A 22,597-nucleotide genomic window follows, 5' to 3' on the forward strand; every position below is an offset into this window, starting at 1 on the left:
AAAAACCACATTTGACATTTCAAAGCAAATAAATTGATCCTTGAAAGTGATATAAACTGATATCGAACTCAATTCATGGATAGTACAGTGTTAAACTTCTGTACGTTTTCCAGAAGTATCTCTTTATTTTGCACATTAGCCAAAATTTTTTTATAACAAAAACAAAAGTTAAATTACGACTGGGATTACGGACAGTAAAATTACAGTTCAGGACTTCGTTTATCCCCCACGAGCATTCAGGAGAGCACGTACACGTTGAGGCATGCTGTGCATGAGATTTGCCAAGGTTTGGACAGGAATCGCTTGCCATGCAGTGACAATAGCCTGCTGCAATTCCCGCACAGAGGACGGCTGCTGGTCCAAGTGGTCGATTTGACACGTTAATTCTGCCCACAAGTTCTCTATCGGATTCATATCCGGGGACATGGCAGGCCACTCCATATGCTCTACACCACGGTCAGCAAGAAAGTGTTTGATCATGCGAGCACGATGAGGCCGTGCATTGTTATCTTGGAAGACAAAGTTTCCTCGAAAGTCTGCACGAGCAAATGGAAGCAATGTTTCTTCCAGAATGGCCCTGTGCTTAAACTGGTTCAGGTTTCCATTCAGAACAACCAGGTCAGTTTTGCCCCCTGCATGAAAAGCAGCCCAAACGGTCACCCCACCACCTCCAGCTTGGACTCTTGGCACTATACAATCTTTGTTGTAGGCTTCATGCACTTGGCTGCACACTCGGACGCAACAATCTTGACGATAGACCAGAAATCTAGACTCGTCACTGAAGATCACGTGATTCCAGTGTCCTGGCTGCCATTGACGGTGCTCTCTGGCCCACTGCAATCGGCGCTGGCGGTGTTGTCTGGTCAGGTGTGGCTTTCTCAGGAGACGCCTGGCATGATAGCCTGCTTGAACCAGTCGTTGGTTGACTAGCCTTCTGGATACAGGCACATTTGTCAGTTGCTGCCACTCAGCCCTAAGCCGATTAGCTGACTTGGTACGGCCATTGCGGACTAACTGGTGCAGCTGGCGATCATCCCTCCTTGTGGTTCTGCGGGGACGTCCTGGCCTCGGTATTGGAGTAGGGACACCCCTCTGAGCATTTCGTTTCAGGATCTTTGACACATGACCTTGAGTGATGCCATACTGCCGAGCAATAGCACGCTGTTTCATGCCATAATTTCGTAAAGCCACCACTCCATGACAAACAGCATTGTCGAGTTGACGGACCATCTCCAGAGGAAGCGGCAATAACTTTTGGAGACGTGCAGCAGTTGTTTTCCACTAATACAGAACGCAACAACCCTTGTATACCCGACTGTGAGGCCAATCATCAAATGCACCTGTCCGTACATTTTGCGGCGCCACCTGTGATATAATCCTGTTGTTGACTTCTTGCTGCGACAGACAATCAGTGACATGGTTCTTTTAACAAATAAATCACCAAAGTGTAACAGAAACTCATTAGATTGATATACTGAGTTAAGAAAGTAAACCCAAGTCAAGAAAAAAAAAAATTCCATATTAAATGCCAAGTCTGTATGTATGTATATTGTTGCGAATATGGAATTTGGCCTCCATATCCGCTTGTAAATATTCCCCTATTTTCTCCAATACTCCCCAACTTTCCCCAATCCCCCATTCCCTAGTCCCATTGCATGTAAATAACAATCAGTAGAGCCGACCTTCCCCTTATTCCCCCATTAAATGTCGTGCCCAGGTCCACCGCACCACACGTAGACAACTTTCGGACATCTTCCTAGTTATTCTTATTCTATGTCAGTTAAGGCCTCGTCTCCATTAATTATGACTCTTCGTTGCACCAGAATGTGATTATATGGCATCAGTAGTGAGTTTAGGACCTTTCCCATACCTCTTTCCATCTTCTTCCCCAACCAACTATGGCTGCAGCAACGGAGGGGATGGGGGCGGCGCGGCGGCGCGGGGGGGGGGAGGATGCGTCCTCACACCGGCTCGATTAGCGCCATTGACCACGCGCTCCACGGGGTTACCACGGAGGGGCTGGCTGTCAGCTCCTCCTCAAGGGCGGAGCCTGGTAACCCCCCCGCACGCACCCAATGAGAAGCAACGTGCCGATTCCACGAGGCGGAGCTGGCGAGCCGAGGGCGTGTCACCCCCCGCCGGATATACGCGGCCACGCGCCGGATGTGACGAGAGATGCGCCCCGAGCTGGAGAAAGAAGGACCTGCGAGCGCTGAGAGAGAAAGGCCCGCCTGTGAAAGAACGTCCCCTCCGAGCGCTGTGAAACCTCCCGCATCTCTGGACCGGACCGGGTCGATTCTAACCTTTGAGCACAGGTGCACCTGGAGCCATCGCTACCCGCCTGTCCTTTCCATCAACCCCCGTGTGAGTCAGCCGTTGTCCCGTTTGCCTGTCGTCTGTTGGGGAATAATATAAGATTGTGTCTAAGTGCTTGTCTTTCTATGTTGTACCTCTCGTCCCTGTAATCTGACCTTCCGTAACGAATATAATCTCCTCCGGAGGTCTTGAGAACCGTATCCCTGGTGTCGTCATTTTATAACCCAGCCGGGTGTCTTCTTTTTCTTATTGAGCCAGCGTGGCGCGGCTTCGTCAACGTCGAGTATAATCGGTAACTTGTGCAGACGTGGTCATACCAAAACCGCTCGGTAAACTAACATCTAAGCCACGTCTGTAACAATTGGTTGTCAGGAGTTGGATTCGAACCTGGGACTAAATTTATTTAGCCCGAATTTTGGACACCAATTGTGTTAGTACTGTAACAATTGGTGTCGAGGAGTGAGATTCGGACCCGGGACTAAATTAGTTAGGCCCAAATTTTGGGAGGGAAAATCGAGCCGGAGCGCGTACGGCGCTCGACCAAATCGATCCGGAGCGCGGTCCCGCGGTTACTGCGCTCGACGAAATTATAACGGCGAAATTTCGAATTTGTGTTACGAAACTCGAATTTTGAAAGTCGCGCCATGGCGGATCAAGACGGCTGGGGTCCGGTAGGGGAGAGTGAAGCAGGGTCGGTCCAGGACCAAATTGAGGGACATGAGGGACATGAGGAGAGCGAAACAGCGAGGGTAGCAGGCACGCAAAATGGCGCCTCGCAAGAGCGCGCGGTAGCCGAGCCCGCTGTATCAACGGGCTTTAACATGCAGCCGATTGACATACAGGCCCTCATTGCGCAGCTACAGGCAGCTGTACAGATGAGTATGGGGAGCCAAATTGAGCGATTGGGTGAGCGGTTGGGGAACCGGATGGATGCTCAGGGTGAGCGATTGGAGGGCCAAATGGGGGTAATAAGGGACGAAGCGAGGGCTCAGAGTGAGCAAATGGGGGTAATGAGGGACGAAGCGAGGGGTACCAGTGAGGGGTTAGACAATAATTTTGAGGAGTTAGACAAGAAATTTGGGAAGTTAGACAATAATTTTGAGGGGTTAGACAACGGGATAAAAGAAGTGAAACATGGGTTAACGGGGGTAGAAAACAGAATGGCCGCTCAAGAGAATCAAATGGAAGGGATGCAAAAGGGGTTAGAGGGGGTAGAAAATAGAATGGCTGCCCAGGAGAATCAGATAGAGGGAGTGAAAAATGGGTTAGAGGGGTTAGAAAACAGTATGGAAGGCAAATTGAGGGACATGAGGGACCAAGCGGAAAGGGAAGTTAAACAAATGGAGCAGCAGATAGAGGGGGTCAGAATGGGGGTAGAAACCAAACTGGATGCTCACAGGGAGGAAATGGAGCAGATGAGGGTGGCATCTGGGCAGGAGATGCAAGTGATGGGAGAGCAGATCAGAAGAGGAGTGAGTGAGGAGGTCGGAGGAGTGCGCGAGGAGGTGAGGCACTGTAAGGAGCACATGGAGAAGGAGGTGAGAAAGGGGACTGTAAAGTTACAAGGGGGCATAGAGGACCTGACGCAGGAGGTGGAGCAGCTGACGGTGGGACAGACGGAGTTAGTGGAGCAGGTTCAAAGGAACACTGCGGTATTAGGAGGTTTAAAAGCGACACAAAACGACATAAAAAACGACTTGATAGCGACAAAGAGGGAATGTCAGATGGTACGTGAGGGACTGACAACGAGGTTGGACGAGGTGATAGAGGTAATGGAGACGAAGGACCGGCAGGTGAGGACGCACCTGGAAACGGTCAAGGTAGCCTTAGAGGATGAGCTTGAGGAGACGTACCGGGGAATAAAAGAGGTGAAGCACAAATTAGAAGAAGTGGAAGAAGGGGTGAGCGAAATTAAGAAGCGACGGAGAGAGGATAAGAAAGAGATAAAGGAGGAAGTAAAAGAATTGGTCCAAAGTCTGTGTTTGGATCGTGATGTGCTCATTAACCGGATGAGGGATTCGCAGGTGATGGAGGAGAAGCGAAGAGGAAGAGGACCCGGTGTAAGTGGTGACCAATATGGTCGTGCGTATGATGCGCCAGGTGATTTAAGAGGCTTGGGGGTCGAGATAGACCCGGGTGTTCGTGAGAGGCCGTTGGTGAAGTGTGCGACAGGTCTGGTGTGCGAAAATGGAGGTGTGCAAGAAAGTCCGACTCTGGGGTGTGTGAGGAAAAAGTGCGTGCCAAGGAGTGAGTGTGCTGGCGAGAGTGAGTCGGTCATAGCGTGTGTGCGAGGGAGCACGTGGAAGCGCGGAGTGGTGAGTGTTGCAGAGGGTGTGACGGGAGAGTGTGCGCAGGAGTGTGCGCGAGAAAGGTGTGTGACGGACAGGTGCATGAGGAAAGAGTGCGCTGTCAGAAGTAAGGAAGAGTGTCCACCTGTGGTGAGTGTTACAGAGGGTGTAACGGGAGAGTGTGCGCGAGAAAGGTGTGTGACGGACAGGTGCATGAGGAAAGAGTGTGCTGTCAAGAGTAAGGGTGAGTGCGTTGTCAGGAATGGAGGTGAAAGTAGTGAGAGTGACATAGAGCGTGAGTGGGAATGCACGCTGGAGTTGGTGGTGAGGCACGTGGTTGGGTGTGCGAATGAGAGCACACCTGTGATTGTCACAGAGGAGGTGACCGAGGAGGGGGCGCGAAGCGGTGTATTGGTGAGGTGTGCGAGCAACGAATGTGTGCCAAAGTGTTCGGTGGTCAGGTGTGTGACCAAGGCTGTGAGTGGAATGGGTGTACCTGGGTGTGTAAGGAAAGGTAGCATGGGAACGGCTGGATGTGTGAGCAAGGAACGGGCTGCGGGGTGTAAGCGTCCAGGTGAAGCATCGACGTTAGACGGGTTAGAGGTTAGAGCGACTTATAGCCGAATCGGGCCCTCGGTGCGTGCTGGGCCTCGCTTTGAACGGCCGCGTCCGTGCTCCACTAGGCGGAGCGGGCAGCCCGATAGGAAGGGTCGTTATGGCGACCACGTTTTGTTGAGACGTGCCGGCAGGTCGAGATCGGGACATTGGATGGCTCCACGCCGAGGTGGTGCGTGGGATCTCGGCCCGGGTAAGCCCCCGTCCCTGCCCCGAATGCCGGACGCATCCAGCCGCTGGCACAAAACAACCAGCATCCATTGCTTGGCTTTACGAAGCCGGGCTTTGGACAGGGATTGGCGCACCGAGAGGTATTAGTGAGTCGACTGGGTGATGAGGTTAGTGTTTTGGACCCAAAATTAGAGAAAAACAAAATTTGATGATTGGCAAAGGATTGGCAGTAGTGATTGGCAGATGATGGGCAGTGATTGGAAAATTTTTGAATTGTTGGATTTGGACGAGCGAAATTGGTAGTGAGAGACCCCCGATGTGGTGGGATGGCAAAACCACCATCCTTCCCATATAGTGGGGGCAAAGGAGCTATAGCTTATGGGGTGTATGGCAGTGAAAACTAGCCCGGGTGGGTTAGGATATTGTGTGTAGGGATCTAGAAGATGACATTAGGTAACGTTAAGTTTAGTTAGTGACTGATACCTGTAGTGGGGACGCAGGTAGATTAGTATGGATGATAATGACGTGGGAGTGCAATAGTTTAAAGGGACGACTGGGAAGCGCAAGTTTCAGAAGGGAGTAGTTAGCTGAGATGATGCCGTGTTTGTGAGAATTGAACAGGTGTGATTGCACAGGTGTGCAACTGGACAGGTGTGTGGAGCAGTGTATGAGTAGTGAGTGTGGTGGATCAGCGCGAATGCGCTTGGGGAGAGAAGGGTGCAGGTGGCACCAGGTGTGAGAGCACAGGTGTGCAGGTACAGGTGTGTGGAGAGAGTTGGAGTAAGTGGTACGGAGTGGTGTGCATGGTGCGAAGGTGTGGATGGGGGAAGAGTGGACCCCCATCACGGATACCCGGGGCGGGTAGTGTAAGTGTTAGGTAGAGGGTACAGGTAAATTGTGGTTGGATATTGGCATTTGTGGTGCGGTTGCAGAATGGTGTTGTGAATGGGTGCATTAGTGTTGTGGAAATGGCTGGGCGTGTAGCCTGTTAGTGCGTGTAGTTGGTTGGGCACTCCACCACTGTGAGGATGTCGGCCAGGTGAGGCCGCAGGTGGGCTCTGGGAGCCGGTAGAGTTGTGGATGGGGCCCGAGGATCCGGAGGATGGACCCGGGTAGCCCAGTGCCAGAGAGGGCACCGAGTGGGGAGAGCGCCAGAGGGCCTTCCCCAGGTAGTTAGGTTAGGGCAAGGAGCAGGTAAGCTCGGAGGCAACTGCAGTGGTGGAGGTGTGCAGGTGGGTAGACCCACTGGGAGAGGTACACGCCACAGCCCAGAAATTGTGCGAGGGCACCGAGAGATGAATCGGGGGAGTGAGACCCCAAATTGAAAAGCACCACAGTTTGGCCAATGGGAATTGGTTTTTAGAACCCATAGTGTAAGAGGGCCAATGGTTTGGCCGGAGAAAGACCCCGGGTAGTGTAAAGTTGTTAGTCATTTAGGAAATAGTTAGGATTGAAGAACCTGTCGCACCATACGCAGCCACTTGCCTGTGGTGATGATGATGACTCCACACCTGTGTTTTCTTTGTTTTGTTGCAGGAGATGAATCGCTGTGTGGATTTGTGAGACGCATCACGACGTGGATGAGACATTGGGGTGATTCCATCTCTCCCTCCCTAGGAGGGACTGATGATGAATTGGTAATGGCAAATTATGATGTTGAGTTGGAGATGGCAAATTTTGATGAGAGTTGAAAATGGCAAATTTGATTGGTTAGGAGGGAGAGAAGACGAATTTGGTATATGGGAGGAACGGGGAAGACAGTAGGGATGTTTGTTGATTTGTAAAGTAGATGTTTATGGGTAGTGTTGTGTTTTGTGGATACAGTAAGGGGTAAGGGAGGGGCCATGTAGGTTACCTGGTGGGGGGGGGGGGGGGCGTACGATAGGAACGTACCTGTCTCACCTGGTTCCCATGTGCCCCCAGTGTGCATCACCTTACATTGCGTGCACTTTTGCGCCCTTACCACCTTACTCACTTGTCTGCTTCTTTTGTCTCCCACCTCCGAGGATCTGGCTTTGGGGTAGAGAGAGAGGAGAGAGAGGTGCTGGCTGCGCAGTTGTGGGCCTGCACTTTCGCTGTTTGCTGCCGGGATCGATACACCATATGGACCGCAATGGTTGTGGCCACCCACAATGGACCGCAGTTCGTTTGCGGCCAAGCACCACCCGGGGATGGACCTATGGGTCAACGTGGCACCTATGCCATAAAGGTGAACCACTGTTAATTAACACCAAGTGCACCACAAGAAGAGCAAGAGACACCTGCAGGGTTAGGGGTTGTCGAATTTATTTTTATTCCAATGAACAATGGTGACTGCACCGATTGGTGGTGGGGTGGTGCTTTTGATGCTCGGGAAGGGTGCTCTGCACGTTATTAAAGGCCGTCGGCCACAGAGCACTCGTGGGTTGGTGTATCGATGTTGGCAAGCGCGCTCTCTCTATGCATAACATCTGCATGTGTTCCTCCAAAAACAGGTCCTGGATCGTAGTGTAGATATCAGCGTAATCTTGTAAATAATGCTCCCTACCGGCTGTATGTTTAGTTTGAGAATTCTTTCCGGATTCGGTTATCCTGTGGGTGTGTTTCTGTGAGGAGAAGGGTGCAACGTCGCAGGGGGACATATTTACTCATTTGTGAATATCTGTAAAACTGTCGCACTCAGGGTAGAGTTAATAGTAGAGGGAACTACATTGCGTGCCACACTAAAGTAGGTAAAAATTTATCGGGTCGGGCCGCCCCGAGGGTAGAGAAGGGTGCAATGTTGCGAATATGGAATTTGGCCTCCATATCCGCTTGTAAATATTCCCCTATTTTCTCCAATACTCCCCAACTTTCCCCAATCCCCCATTCCCTAGTCCCATTGCATGTAAATAACAATCAGTAGAGCCGACCTTCCCCTTATTCCCCCATTAAATGTCGTGCCCAGGTCCACCGCACCACACGTAGACAACTTTCGGACATCTTCCTAGTTATTCTTATTCTATGTCAGTTAAGGCCTCGTCTCCATTAATTATGACTCTTCGTTGCACCAGAATGTGATTATATGGCATCAGTAGTGAGTTTAGGACCTTTCCCATACCTCTTTCCATCTTCTTCCCCAACCAACTATGGCTGCAGCAACGGAGGGGATGGGGGCGGCGCGGCAGCGCGGGGGGGGAGGATGCGTCCTCACACCGGCTCGATTAGCGCCATTGACCACGCGCTCCACGGGGTTACCACGGAGGGGCTGGCTGTCAGCTCCTCCTCAAGGGCGGAGCCTGGTAACCCCCCCGCACGCACCCAATGAGAAGCAACGTGCCGATTCCACGAGGCGGAGCTGGCGAGCCGAGGGCGTGTCACTCCCCGCCGGATATACGCGGCCACGCGCCGGATGTGACGAGAGATGCGCCCCGAGCTGGAGAAAGAAGGACCTGCGAGCGCTGAGAGAGAAAGGCCCGCCTGTGAAAGAACGTCCCCTCCGAGCGCTGTGAAACCTCCCGCATCTCTGGACCGGACCGGGTCGATTCTAACCTTTGAGCACAGGTGCACCTGGAGCCATCGCTACCCGCCTGTCTTTTCCATCAACCCCCGTGTGAGTCAGCCGTTGTCCCGTTTGCCTGTCGTCTGTTGGGGAATAATATAAGATTGTGTCTAAGTGCTTGTCTTTCTATGTTGTACCTCTCGTCCCTGTAATCTGACCTTCCGTAACGAATATAATCTCCTCCGGAGGTCTTGAGAACCGTATCCCTGGTGTCGTCATTTTATAACCCAGCCGGGTGTCTTCTTTTTCTTATTGAGCCAGCGTGGCGCGGCTTCGTCAACGTCGAGTATAATCGGTAACTTGTGCAGACGTGGTCATACCAAAACCGCTCGGTAAACTAACATCTAAGCCACGTCTGTAACAATATATATATACGTATATATATATATACAGTGGAACCTTGACTTACGAGTGCCCCAACTTACGAGTTTTTCGAGATACGAGCCGTCGCTCGGGCGGTTTATTGCTTTGAGATGCGAGCCGAGATCCGAGTTACGAGCTTTCGCCACCCGGTCACGTGGTTATCTTGCCGTTCAAGTACGTATCTCTGTCGTATAGCGATGCATTTTAGTTTTCGCATTTTGGTTATTTCGAGTTTACGCTGCCAGGTGGGTTCTGGTCACGTGGTTATCTTGCCGTTCAAGTACAGTACGTATCTCTGTCGTATAGCGATGCATTTTAGTTTTCGCATTTTGGTTATTTCGAGTTTACGCCGCCAGGTAAGTTCTGGTCACGTGGTTATCTTGCCGTTCAAGTACAGTACGTATCTCTGTCGTATAGCGATGCATTTTAGTTTTCGCATTTTGGTTATTTCGAGTTTACGCCGCCAGGTAGGTTCTGGTCACGTGGTTATCTTGCCGTTCAAGTACAGTACGTATCTCTGTCGTATAGCGCTGCGTTTTTGTTTTCGCATTTTGGTTATTTCGAGTTTACGCCGCCAGGTAGGTTCTGGTCACGTGGTTATCTTGCCGTTCAAGTACAGTACGTATCTCTGTCGTATAGCGATGCATTTTAGTTTTCGCATTTTGGTTATTTCGGAAAATTTCATGTTCATGTCGAACATTTCATGTTCATGTTCATGTTTTCATGTTCATGCCATGCCAGGCCACAACTTGTTCAGAGTGCCGGCGATAGCTCGCCTTCTCTTTGTGGAAAACACGGTGAGATCCTTAACATCCAACAACTAATGGGACGCAAACGGGGCGCCCAGTTTAGCGGTACACACATTGATGAATCACCCTGCCTGTGATTCACCCATGACAGGTTATAGCTGGGTCGGGATTCAAACCCAGGCTGGACAGTTTAGACTTTAGAGTCAAGTGTGCGTACCTCCAGTCCAGGCCATCCTGCCAACTTGTATGCTGCATACAGGTGAAATATAAAGCGCGAGATATTTTTATATATACTGTATATTTAAAAAAAAATTGGTGTGGTTTTTGGCGGGCTGGAACGGATTAATAGCATTTCAATGCATTTCAATGGGGAAATTTGATTTGAGATACGAGCAATTTGAGTTACGAGCTCGGTCACGGAACGAATTAAACTCGTAAGTCGAGGTTCCACTGTATATATATTGTTGCGGATCTCGAAAGTCGGCTCTCCCCTTACCAAGGGGGGGTTAATCCCCTTGTCCTTTTATCTTGCCAATGCGAGTCCTGGAAGTTATAACGTCCTTCCCGGCACGGCGTTAGGTAGGGTTTGTTCGGCCTTGGGGTTTACTACTACCTAATTACTAACGCCGACCGGAAACGAGGGAATAATTCCCGCTTGAACCACGGATATGATGGAAAATGCCGAGCGGATAGCAATCCGCGATCCGAGCTGTTGACAAATGACGAGACCCGATTATAGCGGTTGCGATCGTGGCACGATTACCCAAATGGAGAAAAGACTGATGCGATCGGATGGAGAGGAAAATAGGAAGCACAGATTGGTTTATTAATTATGTACAAAGAAAGAATAGGAAACGAAAGAAATGTACAGGATAGGAAGAGGAAGAAGAAGCACACAGGGAAGCCTTTAACAGTCTTATTCTTAATACCCCAGGACAAACGGGCCCGTCTCACATACACACTCACACGGGGATTGTAGATGGGTGATGGTCACCAGCGCATCCAGGCTCCAGCCTGGCTCCGGTCCAGGCTCCGATCCAGGCTCCGGTCCAATGGGCGAAACCCGGCAGGCAGCTCCGCGTATAGTGGAACGCGAACGGACAATTATATAACGGGGGGAAGGCTGGTGTCCTAGCGGCATATGTAATAAGTGCACGCTCGTGCCAAACGCCCCCTCTCTCCCCTTTCACAAGCGCGCTCTTCTAGTCAGTCCTTCAAATCACAGTAGTCCTCAAAGTCCTCTTGCAACGCGCGTTTCCCAGTAAGTCCTTCTCAAATGCCAACGTTCCACTCGAGTGCTTCGCGAGAGTCCTGTGAAAGGGCTTTGCATTCGCGCTTTTATCTGTCAAGCAGCGATCACTCCGCGAGCTCAAAAGCCACGCCTGTCAGGCGATCTTACCTCAGCCTTGGTTGGCTGGTGCTTGCTTACCGGCCACGCGCTGATGGTGGGTTGACGTGGCCACGCCTTCTTCCTGGCGTTCCACCCCCTTTTTCAGGACAATGGGCCAGAACCTGAGTAAATCAGGGGAGAGTTAGGATGGTAGTAAGGTAGTTAATGCATGGAATTGTCTCCCTGGAACAGTAGTGGTAGTAGAAACAGTTGACAGGTTTAAACTGATATTAGATAGGTACCATGAGGCATTGGGACTAGAGGGGTATATCAATATTGGCAGGAATGGTAAGTAGATTGGGTGTTGTAAACATGCGTAGTGATTTTGATGTTTGTAAAATGGTCTCACGTTTGTTCATTCCACACCCAGCCTGATGTTGGCTTAGTGGTTCGGGTGCTGGCTTGGGATCCTAGGATCCTGAGTTTGAATCCCGGTCGATCGTTGAATTAACGCCAGGGGGGTTGACTCAGCCTGTCATCCTTCCGAGGTCGGCAAATTGAGTACCAGCGTACTGGTAATTGGGGCACTGCATCAGCGGCACAGCACAAATGCGCTTCCACAGAAATGATGCAACCAGCAGCCACAGGCTGAATACGAAACAACAACAATATTCCACACCCGACATTCCTGTTAAATCGACTTTACCCACCCTCCCCACGCCCCTACCATCCAAAATACACCGAAGTGATGTCCCTACACCTGCCCAACAGTATTCCTCACCCCACCCTTATCCTCCTCCTTTGAAATTACACAAATAAACTGTTAGATTGAATAAATGTGGTGTTGGCCTCAGGTTTATATAGCACAGGTATGATTGGACAAATAGCTTCCTCCTGTATGTGAACCACGGCAACTTCCCTTCCTTAAAGGAAACATGTTGTGGGTGGAACCACGGCGATTGTGGAGAAAGGAACTGAAAGAGGAAGGTTGATTTGGCTTCGACGAAAGGGGAGTGTTCAGGAAAATCGAGCAAGAAGGAACGACCGGGTGAGTGCATTGGTTTGTACAGCACATAGTATTGTTTTTAGTCATTAACAACCATTACCACTCGTACATCTGATCAACGCAATATGCCAATCCTGATTAGTGCATTTTCAAATGACTGGCACATTGTATTACATTTGGCTCAGGGCCATTCTAACACCGCTATGGCCCAGTGGAAAAAGCATAGCTTAATACCTAACCATTCTGCTGTGTTACTAATATCTCTCTACGCTGTTTATGTTGCTGTTTTTTATGTCTTATGTCATTTTATGTTTCATTTCTATTGCCACAAATTCTCATCATATTCTATTTCTCAGTGAAGACTTTAAAATGCTCTGCCATGCTGGTAAATGTTTTTGCAAACTGTAAAGGGGAATGTTTCCTTTGCTAATGGAGCTATCACGTGTTTAATGACTTTGCAGAACGCCATGCCTGTTGACCATTCTCCGTAAAACCGCTTTATTTTGTAACCTCATCGCAAAGTATGCAATACAGTACTCTGCCATCCGTGATAATATTCACTGCGAGGCTAATTGAAGAGAACTGGATTGTATATCACTCAAAGGTGGTGGCAAAAAAAAATCAAGTAATAATATAATTCTTTGTTCTGATGTTGGTATAGTTGTCGTGCAAAGGCAAAAAATGTTGATAATCTTTTTTAAATTTATGTTTGAGTAAGCCCTGGTCTTTCATTTCCTCTTTGTATGATCTTTCCTGTAGCCTGGCACGAGTTTCCGTCTATGCATTGACAACATCTCCCTTCTTCTGAAAGACCTATCACGGCTATCAGTACATAAATTTGATCTCTTCCAGTTACAATGCAACCATAATACTCTTCCCCACATGCCTTTAAAATACCTGTCAATCACAATACCACACCTAACCCCCTGTATACCTGTCAAATCTACTATATAAGAGAGATGTCTGTTTGTGTGTCTGTCTGTCTGTCTGTGTCGCCATTTTTCTCAGAGATGGCTGAACGGATCTTCATCAAACTTTCAGAGGTTCATCAGTGAGTGCCTGGGAATGTTTTAGGCCAAAACATTTTTTGAAAAAAAAACGTTCGTTTTTTTGGAGTAAAAAAAAAAAAATCGCTCGATAGTGCCTAAGCCTTTTAAAATTAATGCCAGTTATATACAAGTACACATTCGCATAAATAAATACAAAACAATCACCACACATTTGAATACAAATAAATCAAACAATTCCGGTAGTGTATGAACTTGGTAGTATGGCTTCTTCTTCCTGATCGGCATCACACTTAACTCAGAAACGTGATGAACGCCACATTCACCCACCAGCATATATATGAACCCCCTTCCTCTCCTGCCTTCCCCCTTCTCCCTCCTCTCTCCTCCCCTTCCCCTCCTGCCCCCTCCCACGCCCGGCAACGCCGGGTACTTCTGCTCGTACTTTATTATTGGTAAATATACATACCAGTACTTATGCGACTCCATACTGCAAGTGGAGAACCCCCAGTAAGATGTCGCATACAGCCCTTGCTGCATCTTACCGGGATCGATAAGCACCGCTTGCCACACGGTACATTAACTCTTGTTTCCACCCACTACAAGGAGTCAACCTGGATGCGGTTGGGAGTAATGAAATGAATATATAATTTAGTGTTCCAACTTAATGAGCAAATGCCATGACGTCACCTCACGACTTGAAAGGCAACTTTCAAGTCGTGAGGCAGCAGTTGCCAGAAAAAGGCAACTGTGACTTTTTCATGCACGTGTGGCAGTATCTGAATTAACAACTTTATGATGTAGCTATGCCGGATGGCTTCTTCTGGAGCTTCGCAGACAGGGCGGACATTGTGGTGGTAACGTCACGGCTTTGGAGTAACCAATCCTCCAACCAAATGAGTGCACGGTTACTCCCAACCGCATCCAGGCGACTCCATATAATGAGTGGATACCAGAGGTAATGCACCATGTGGCAGGCGGTGCTTATCGCTCCCATTACGGTACAGTGATAGCTGGGTGGGATACCTTAATGACGGTTCTCAACTGATGGTATGGAGTCGCAAAATGACTGGTTTATAACTGAAAGGTTTTCAGATTCACAGGTGTATGCAGGACTGATGCCCTGATGATTGCCCTGATTGTTTTGATCTGATTTGTTTTGACCTGATTTGTTCTGATTGTTTTGACCTGATTGCCCTGATCAGCATTGCCCTGATGAAGCCCCAACAAGGGTGAAACCAGGTCGGTAACTGTGAGTTTTGTATGCACTTGTGATAGTATCTGAACGAAGATCTAAGTTACGCACTGCTAGATGGCTTCTCCAGCTTGGCAGGCAAGGCGTACTTACGTGGCAGTGAAGTCACGGAGTGTGCTCATTAGGTTGGAGAACTGAAATTATAGATTCTGATTGGTAACTCCCAACCGCATCCAGGTGACTCCATATAATGAGTGGATACCAGAGGTAATACACCGTGTGACAGGCAGTGCTTATCACTCCCATTAAGGCACAGAGATAGCTGGATGGGATACCTTAATGGCAGTTCACCACTGATGGTATGGAGTCACATAATGATATATGAATATATATATATATACGAGGTGTGTTCAAAAAGTATCCGACCTTTGTTCATAAAAAATACTCGTATCCAGATACAACAAACTTATACTAATGTCCTTCAAAGTAGTCCCTTTGGGCTGCCACACACTTCTCCCAACGGTTCTGCCACTGTCGGAAGCAGCGCTGGAATGCCTCTTTTGGGATGGCGCGCAGCTGGTCCATCGCATTCCGCATGATGTCTTCTCTGGACTGAAATCTGGTCCCTTTCAGGGGCATTTTCAGCTTGGAGAAAAGCCAGAAGTCACACGGAGCCATGTCGGGAGAGTAGGGAGCCTGACGAAGCACAGGTGTGTTGTGTTTGGCCAAGAAACTCTGTATCAAATGTGAAGAATGGGCGGGTGCGTTATCGTGATGGAGCTGCCAATTGCCCGCTGCCCACAGGTCCGGCCGTTTGCGTCGCACAGCGTCACGAAGGTGACGCAGAACCTCTTGGTAATACTCCTTGGTGATGGTTGTGCCGTGTGACATGATGACATGGCTCCGTGTGACTTCTGGCTTTTCTCCAAGCTGAAAATGCCCCTGAAAGGGACCAGATTTCAGTCCAGAGAAGACATCATGCGGAATGCGACGGACCAGCTGCACGCCATCCCAAAAGAGGCGTTCCAACGCTGCTTCCGACAGTGGCAGAACCGTTGGGAGAAGTGTGTGGCAGCCCAAGGAGACTACTTTGAAGGACATTAGTATAAGTTTGCTGTATCTGGATACGAGTATTTTTTATGAACAAAGGTCGGATACTTTTTGAACACACCTCGTATATATATATATATTATATATATATATATATATATATATACAACTGTAAGAAATAGTAGAAACTCCAAAGTACGAGCAGGGCGTCTCATTTGTATTGAATAAATAATCGTTAGATTAAATAAGACGCGGACGTAGCTTCAGGACGTCGATCTTTAATTGTCGACAAGCTTTCGACCAACAAAGGTCTTCTTCTGAGTCTACAAAAACAGTAGGCATGTATATCAGTCAAGTATGTATGGTGATATGTGTGTGAGATGTGTGATGTGTGTAGAAAATGCATACAGAAGGAAGAGCCACGCCAAAGTTCACTCACCAGCCCCAAGTTCAACGGAAGTGACCGTTTGCGTTACAGTTAGGGTGCACGTGCATATACAAATATAGAGATATACATACATAAACACACAAGCATATATTCATATCCCATTTATATTCATATAATATATTTATATATTTATATAAATGACATATAAAGGTAGAATGAATGAATGAATGAATGAATGATGAATGAATGAATGAATGAATGAATGGGTTACGGTTAACAATTTGATTGGGTTGATGTGGGAACATGCTTTAGTCATCAAAATTTATGCCATGAGGGACTTTTGTCCGAAGTTTGTGTATCCAAAAGGACTCACGTTTCAGAATCGTGGTGTGTGATCGATTTGTGATTGATTCAATGGCAGAGATCTGAATGTCATTTATAGAGTGATCCGGTTGATTAAAGTGTATCGTGTAAGGTAGAGATTTGCCCTGACTGGTGTGGAAGTTATTGATTTCTGACCGGGTGTTATTAAATCGTGTGTAGAGTGTATTTTCAGTTTTTCCAACATATTGTTTGGTGCACTTTTGGCAAGTGATTAGGTATATGACCCATGTAGATTTGCAGTTCATATAGGAGGTGATGGGGAATTTTTGTCCAGTGCTAGAACTACAGAATTTGTTTCCTTCTAGTAAATGCTTGTGAATAATGCATTTGTTTGCTGTGCATTTATAGAAGCCAGGGATCCGAGTTTCTTTGTTGTGGGGCTGTGGGTGCTTTGCTTTTACCAAGAGGTCCCTGAGTGTCCGACCACGTCGAAATGATGTTAGTGGAGGTTGAGGAAATGTGGTGCCGAGTGTTTCTGATTGATGGAGGAGAGGAAGGGCCTTATTCAGAATACTTGGCAATTGGGATGAGGTAGCAGAGTAGGTGGTTACCAGTGGGACACGGTTAGTTGCAGGTTTGGGTTTGTAAGTCAGAAGGTCTGCTCTCGGTATGTGTTTTGCTCGGGTTATTGCTTCTTGCACAGAGTGAGGGTCATAGTTTCTTGCAATGAAGTGTGTTTCTAATTGGCAGAGAGAAGTTTCTTCTGCCATTTTTGTTGAGCAAATGCGTCTTACTCTGAGTGCTTGACTGTATGGTATGCTTGCAATTGTATGTTTAGGATGAGATGAAGAAGGGAGAAGGTAAGAGTGAGTGTCTGTTGGTTTGGTGTATAGTTCTGTTTCGAGTCTGTTATTTTGAAGCGTGAGTGATATGTCTAGAAAGTGAACTTCGGACTGTGAGCTGTCGAATGTGAACTTGATGGTCGGATGAATCAAATTTAATTGTTAAACTTAATTTAAATTAAGTTAAATTAAGTTAAAATTTAATCAAAAAACCCCTGTTGCACCATCGTACGCTAACATCTTCATGGGAATGATAGAGGCCAAGATCAATGCACAACCTCATCACGGAATCTTGGAAAAATCCTGGGTACGTTATATTGATGACATCCAGTTCATCTGGTCAAAATCCCCCCGTAGTCTCACCCAATTCCAAAATGAATTAAATTTGATTCATCCGACCATCAAGTTCACATTCGACAGCTCACAGTCCGAAGTTCACTTTCTAGACACATCACTCACGCTTCAAAATAACAGACTCGAAACAGAACTATACACCAAACCAACAGACACTCACTCTTACCTTCTCCCTTCTTCATCTCATCCTAAACATACAATTGCAAGCATACCATACAGTCAAGCACTCAGAGTAAGACGCATTTGCTCAACAAAAATGGCAGAAGAAACTTCTCTCTGCCAATTAGAAACACACTTCATTGCAAGAAACTATGACCCTCACTCTGTGCAAGAAGCAATAACCCGAGCAAAACACATACCGAGAGCAGACCTTCTGACTTACAAACCCAAACCTGCAACTAACCGTGTCCCACTGGTAACCACCTACTCTGCTACCTCATCCCAATTGCCAAGTATTCTGAATAAGGCCCTTCCTCTCCTCCATCAATCAGAAACACTCGGCACCACATTTCCTCAACCTCCACTAACATCATTTCGACGTGGTCGGACACTCAGGGACCTCTTGGTAAAAGCAAAGCACCCACAGCCCCACAACAAAGAAACTCGGATCCCTGGCTTCTATAAATGCACAGCAAACAAATGCATTATTCACAAGCATTTACTAGAAGGAAACAAATTCTGTAGTTCTAGCACTGGACAAAAATTCCCCATCACCTCCTATATGAACTGCAAATCTACATGGGTCATATACCTAATCACTTGCCAAAAGTGCACCAAACAATATGTTGGAAAAACTGAAAATACACTCTACACACGATTTAATAACACCCGGTCAGAAATCAATAACTTCCACACCAGTCAGGGCAAATCTCTACCTTACACGATACACTTTAATCAACCGGATCACTCTATAAATGACATTCAGATCTCTGCCATTGAATCAATCACAAATCGATCACACACCACGATTCTGAAACGTGAGTCCTTTTGGATACACAAACTTCGGACAAAAGTCCCTCATGGCATAAATTTTGATGACTAAAGCATGTTCCCACATCAACCCAATCAAATTGTTAACCGTAACCCATTCATTCATTCATTCATTCATCATTCATTCATTCATTCATTCTACCTTTATATGTCATTTATATAAATATATAAATATATTATATGAATATAAATGGGATATGAATATATGCTTGTGTGTTTATGTATGTATATCTCTATATTTGTATATGCACGTGCACCCTAACTGTAACGCAAACGGTCACTTCCGTTGAACTTGGGGCTGGTGAGTGAACTTTGGCGTGGCTCTTCCTTCTGTATGCATTTTCTACACACTTCACACATCTCACACACATATCACCATACATACTTGACTGATATACATGCCTGCTGTTTTTGTAGACTTAGCAGCAGACCTTTGTTGGTCGAAAGCTTGTCGACAATTAAAGATCGACGTCCTGAAGCTACGTCCGCGTCTTATTTAATCTAACGATTATATATATATATATATATATATATATATATATATATATATATATATATATATATATATATATATATACATATATATATATATATATATATATATAATTATATATATATATATATATATATTGTTATGGATCTCTACATCGGCCTTTCCCCCTTAAGAAGGGGGGGTTAATCCCCTTGTCCGCGACTGACTGACGTGAGTCCTGGGGGTCCCAACGCTCCTTCCGGTCGGGAGCAGCCAGGGTATTTGGTCTACAAAAAGTCCCAAGGACCTGAGTGCCACTCCTGACTGTGAAGCAAGGGAGGGACTCCCGCTCGAACCCCGGTTTTAGATGGTCTAGTTGCCGAGCGGTTTTTAGCAACCTGAAGTTCGAGTCATTGGCATTCACTAACCCGATTCCGAAACGTTGGCCAAATCGTGCCACAGGTATTCAATTGGGAAAAGACAAGGACGAAACGGATGTAAAGGAAAGAAGGCAGAGTAAGGAGGAACAAATATGATTTATTACTAACTAATTATGTACAAGTCAAAAGTAACCAAGGAGAAGGAAGGATACAAAAATAAAGACAGAAAGAGGGACGGACCAGAAGGACACAGTGCAATTTCTAGCTTATACAGACTTACTTATAACCCAGGACAGAACACACAAAACAAACTCACGAACACAAAAGGATGGAAGGACAGGAATGGTTTGGGATGGCAGAGGAGGGTCCAGGTAGATGGTGGCGTCGAGGTCCGGGTCCAAGTGCGCGCTCCAATCCACGCTTTGGGGTCGAGGCGAAAACCCAGCAAAAACGGCCTCACGTCTCACCGACCGGCAATAGGGCCTAGAGGGTCTCGGCCTATTGCCGCAATACAGGCACCCCCTCACGTCTCTCTCTCTTTCCTCAATCGTCTCTTCGTGCCGCCGTGGGGACGTCACGTGCTTTCCCAGGACTCATCTGAGGTGGGGGGCGTCCCGCTGCGGGTTATATCTGCCACACCCTCTAACCTTTTCGAACCTCCCCGATCGCTCTTCCTCCACCCTCTCAAGCCAAACCCCTCATGCTTGGTTGGTTGTAGGGGCTCTCCTGGCCCCACCCTCCGATGACGAGGTGGAGACATGCCTTTCTTTCCCAACTTGACCGCGTGCGTAATGGAGGTTTTGCGGCGAAAACCATAAAGCAGCAGCGGCGAATGCAGAAAACCGCATGCGGAAAACCGCCCAATGCAGTTGGCAATTGAGGACAAAAAGGGAATGCGAAGGGAATCTACCTTATTTCACTTGGTGCAATGCAGTGTCAACTAATGGAAGACGGAACCTTAACCTAATACACAGAATAAGGAGATAACTACTAAAAAAGGAAATCTATGATTTGCTACGTGATTGTATATGGAATAACTAAGGGGACGACCTTTGACCTTTATACACAAACTGGAGGGTGATCTTTACAAGAATTCATTACACTACAATGTAAAAAACACAGCAATTCTCAAATCTACAACAATATATATATATATATATATATATATATATATATATATATATATATATATACAGACTTGGCATTTAATATGGAATATTTTTTTTGTGGGGGTGAACTTACTTTTCAAGATGTCTTAGAACCAAAAGTTCATTGGAATTATGTTGAAATTATTCTAGATTTTGTTAATGTGACCTTTAAAAGAAACAAAAACCACATTTGACATTTCAAAGCAAATAAATTGATCCTTGAAAGTGATATAAACTGATATCGAACTCAATTCATGGATAGTACAGTGTTAAACTTCTGTACGTTTTCCAGAAGTATCTCTTTATTTTGCACATTAGCCAAAAATTTTTTATAACAAAAACAAAAGTTAAATTACGACTGGGATTACGGACAGTAAAATTACAGTTCAGTACTTCGTGTATCCCCCACGAGCATTCAGGAGAGCACGTACACGTTGAGGCATGCTGTGCACGAGATTTGCCAAGGTTTGGACAGGAATCGCTTGCCATGCAGTGACAATAGCCTGCTGCAATTCACGCACAGAGGACGGCTGCTGGTCCAAGTGGTCGATTTGACACGTTAATTCTGCCCACAAGTTCTCTATCGGATTCATATCCGGGGACATGGCAGGCCACTCCATATGCTCTACACCACGGTCAGCAAGAAAGTGTTTGATCATGCGAGCACGATGAGGCCGTGCATTGTTATCTTGGAAGACAAAGTTTCCTCGAAAGTCTGCACGAGCAAATGGAAGCAATGTTTCTTCCAGAATGGCCCTGTGCTTAAACTGGTTCAGGTTTCCATTCAGAACAACCAGGTCAGTTTTGCCCCCTGCATGAAAAGCAGCCCAAACGGTCACCCCACCACCTCCAGCTTGGACTCTTGGCACTATACAATCTTTGTTGTAGGCTTCATGCACTTGTCTGCACACTCGGACGCAACAATCTTGACGATAGACCAGAAATCTAGACTCGTCACTGAAGATCACGTGATTCCAGTGTCCTGGCTGCCATTGACGGTGCTCTCTGGCCCACTGCAATCGGCGCTGGCGGTGTTGTCTGGTCAGGTGTGGCTTTCTCAGGAGACGCCTGGCATGATAGCCTGCTTGAACCAGTCGTTGGTTGACTAGCCTTTAGGATACAGGCACATTTGTCAGTTGCTGCCACTCAGCCCTAAGCCGATTAGCTGACTTGGTACGGCCATTGCGGACTAACCGGTGCAGCTGGCGATCATCCCTCCTTGTGGTTCTGCGGGGACGTCCTGGCCTCGGTATTGGAGTAGGGACACCCCCTCTGAGCATTTCGTTTCAGGATCTTTGACACATGACCTTGAGTGATGCCATACTGCCGAGCAATAGCACGCTGTTTCATGCCATAATTTCGTAAAGCCACCACTCCATGACAAACAGCATTGTCGAGTTGACGGACCATCTCCAGAGGAAGCGGCAATAACTTTTGGAGACGTGCAGCAGTTGTTTTCCACTAATACAGAACGCAACAACCCTTGTATACCCGACTGTGAGGCCAATCATCAAATGCACCTGTCCGTACATTTTGCGGCGCCACCTGTGATATAATCCTGTTGTTGACTTCTTGCTGCGCCAGACAATCAGTGACATGGTTCTTTTAACAAATAAATCACCAAAGTGTAACAGAAACTCACTAGATTGATATACTGAGTTAAGAAAGTAAACCCAAGTCAAGAAAAAAAAAAAATTCCATATTAAATGCCAAGTCTGTATGTATATATATATATATATATATATATATATATATATATATATATATATATATATTGTTGCGGATCTCGAAAGTCGGCTCTCCCCTTACCAAGGGGGGGTTAATCCCCTTGTCCTTTTATCTTGCCGACGCGAGTCCTGGAAGTTATAACGTCCTTCCCGGCACGGCGTTAGGTAGGGTTTGTTCAGCCTTGGGGTTTACTACTACCTAATTACTAACGCCGACCGGAAACGAGGGAATAATTCCCGCTCGAACCACGGATATGATGGAAAATGCCGAGCGGATAGCAATCCGCGATCCGAGCTGTTGACAAATGACGAGACCCAATTATAGTGGTTGCGATCGTGGCATGATTACCCAAATGGAGAAA

At 47.1% G+C, this 22,597-nt stretch overlaps 1 protein-coding gene across 1 annotated transcript in view; it reads left to right on the top strand.

Annotated features, from left to right (window-relative positions):
• LOC137430212 (DENN domain-containing protein 3) overlaps positions 1-22,597 on the top strand; it is a 219,002-nt gene that overhangs the window by 8,685 nt on the left and 187,720 nt on the right. The window contains exon 2 of the mRNA XM_078780421.1: positions 12,283-12,400. The gene's annotated coding sequence lies outside the window, so the exon portion shown is untranslated. The remainder of the gene's footprint in view (positions 1-12,282; positions 12,401-22,597) is intronic.

This window comes from Myxine glutinosa, chromosome 6 (genome assembly GCF_964187855.1).
Source record: "Myxine glutinosa chromosome 6, kmMyxGlut1.1, whole genome shotgun sequence".
Classification (NCBI taxonomy): domain Eukaryota; kingdom Metazoa; phylum Chordata; class Myxini; order Myxiniformes; family Myxinidae; genus Myxine; species Myxine glutinosa.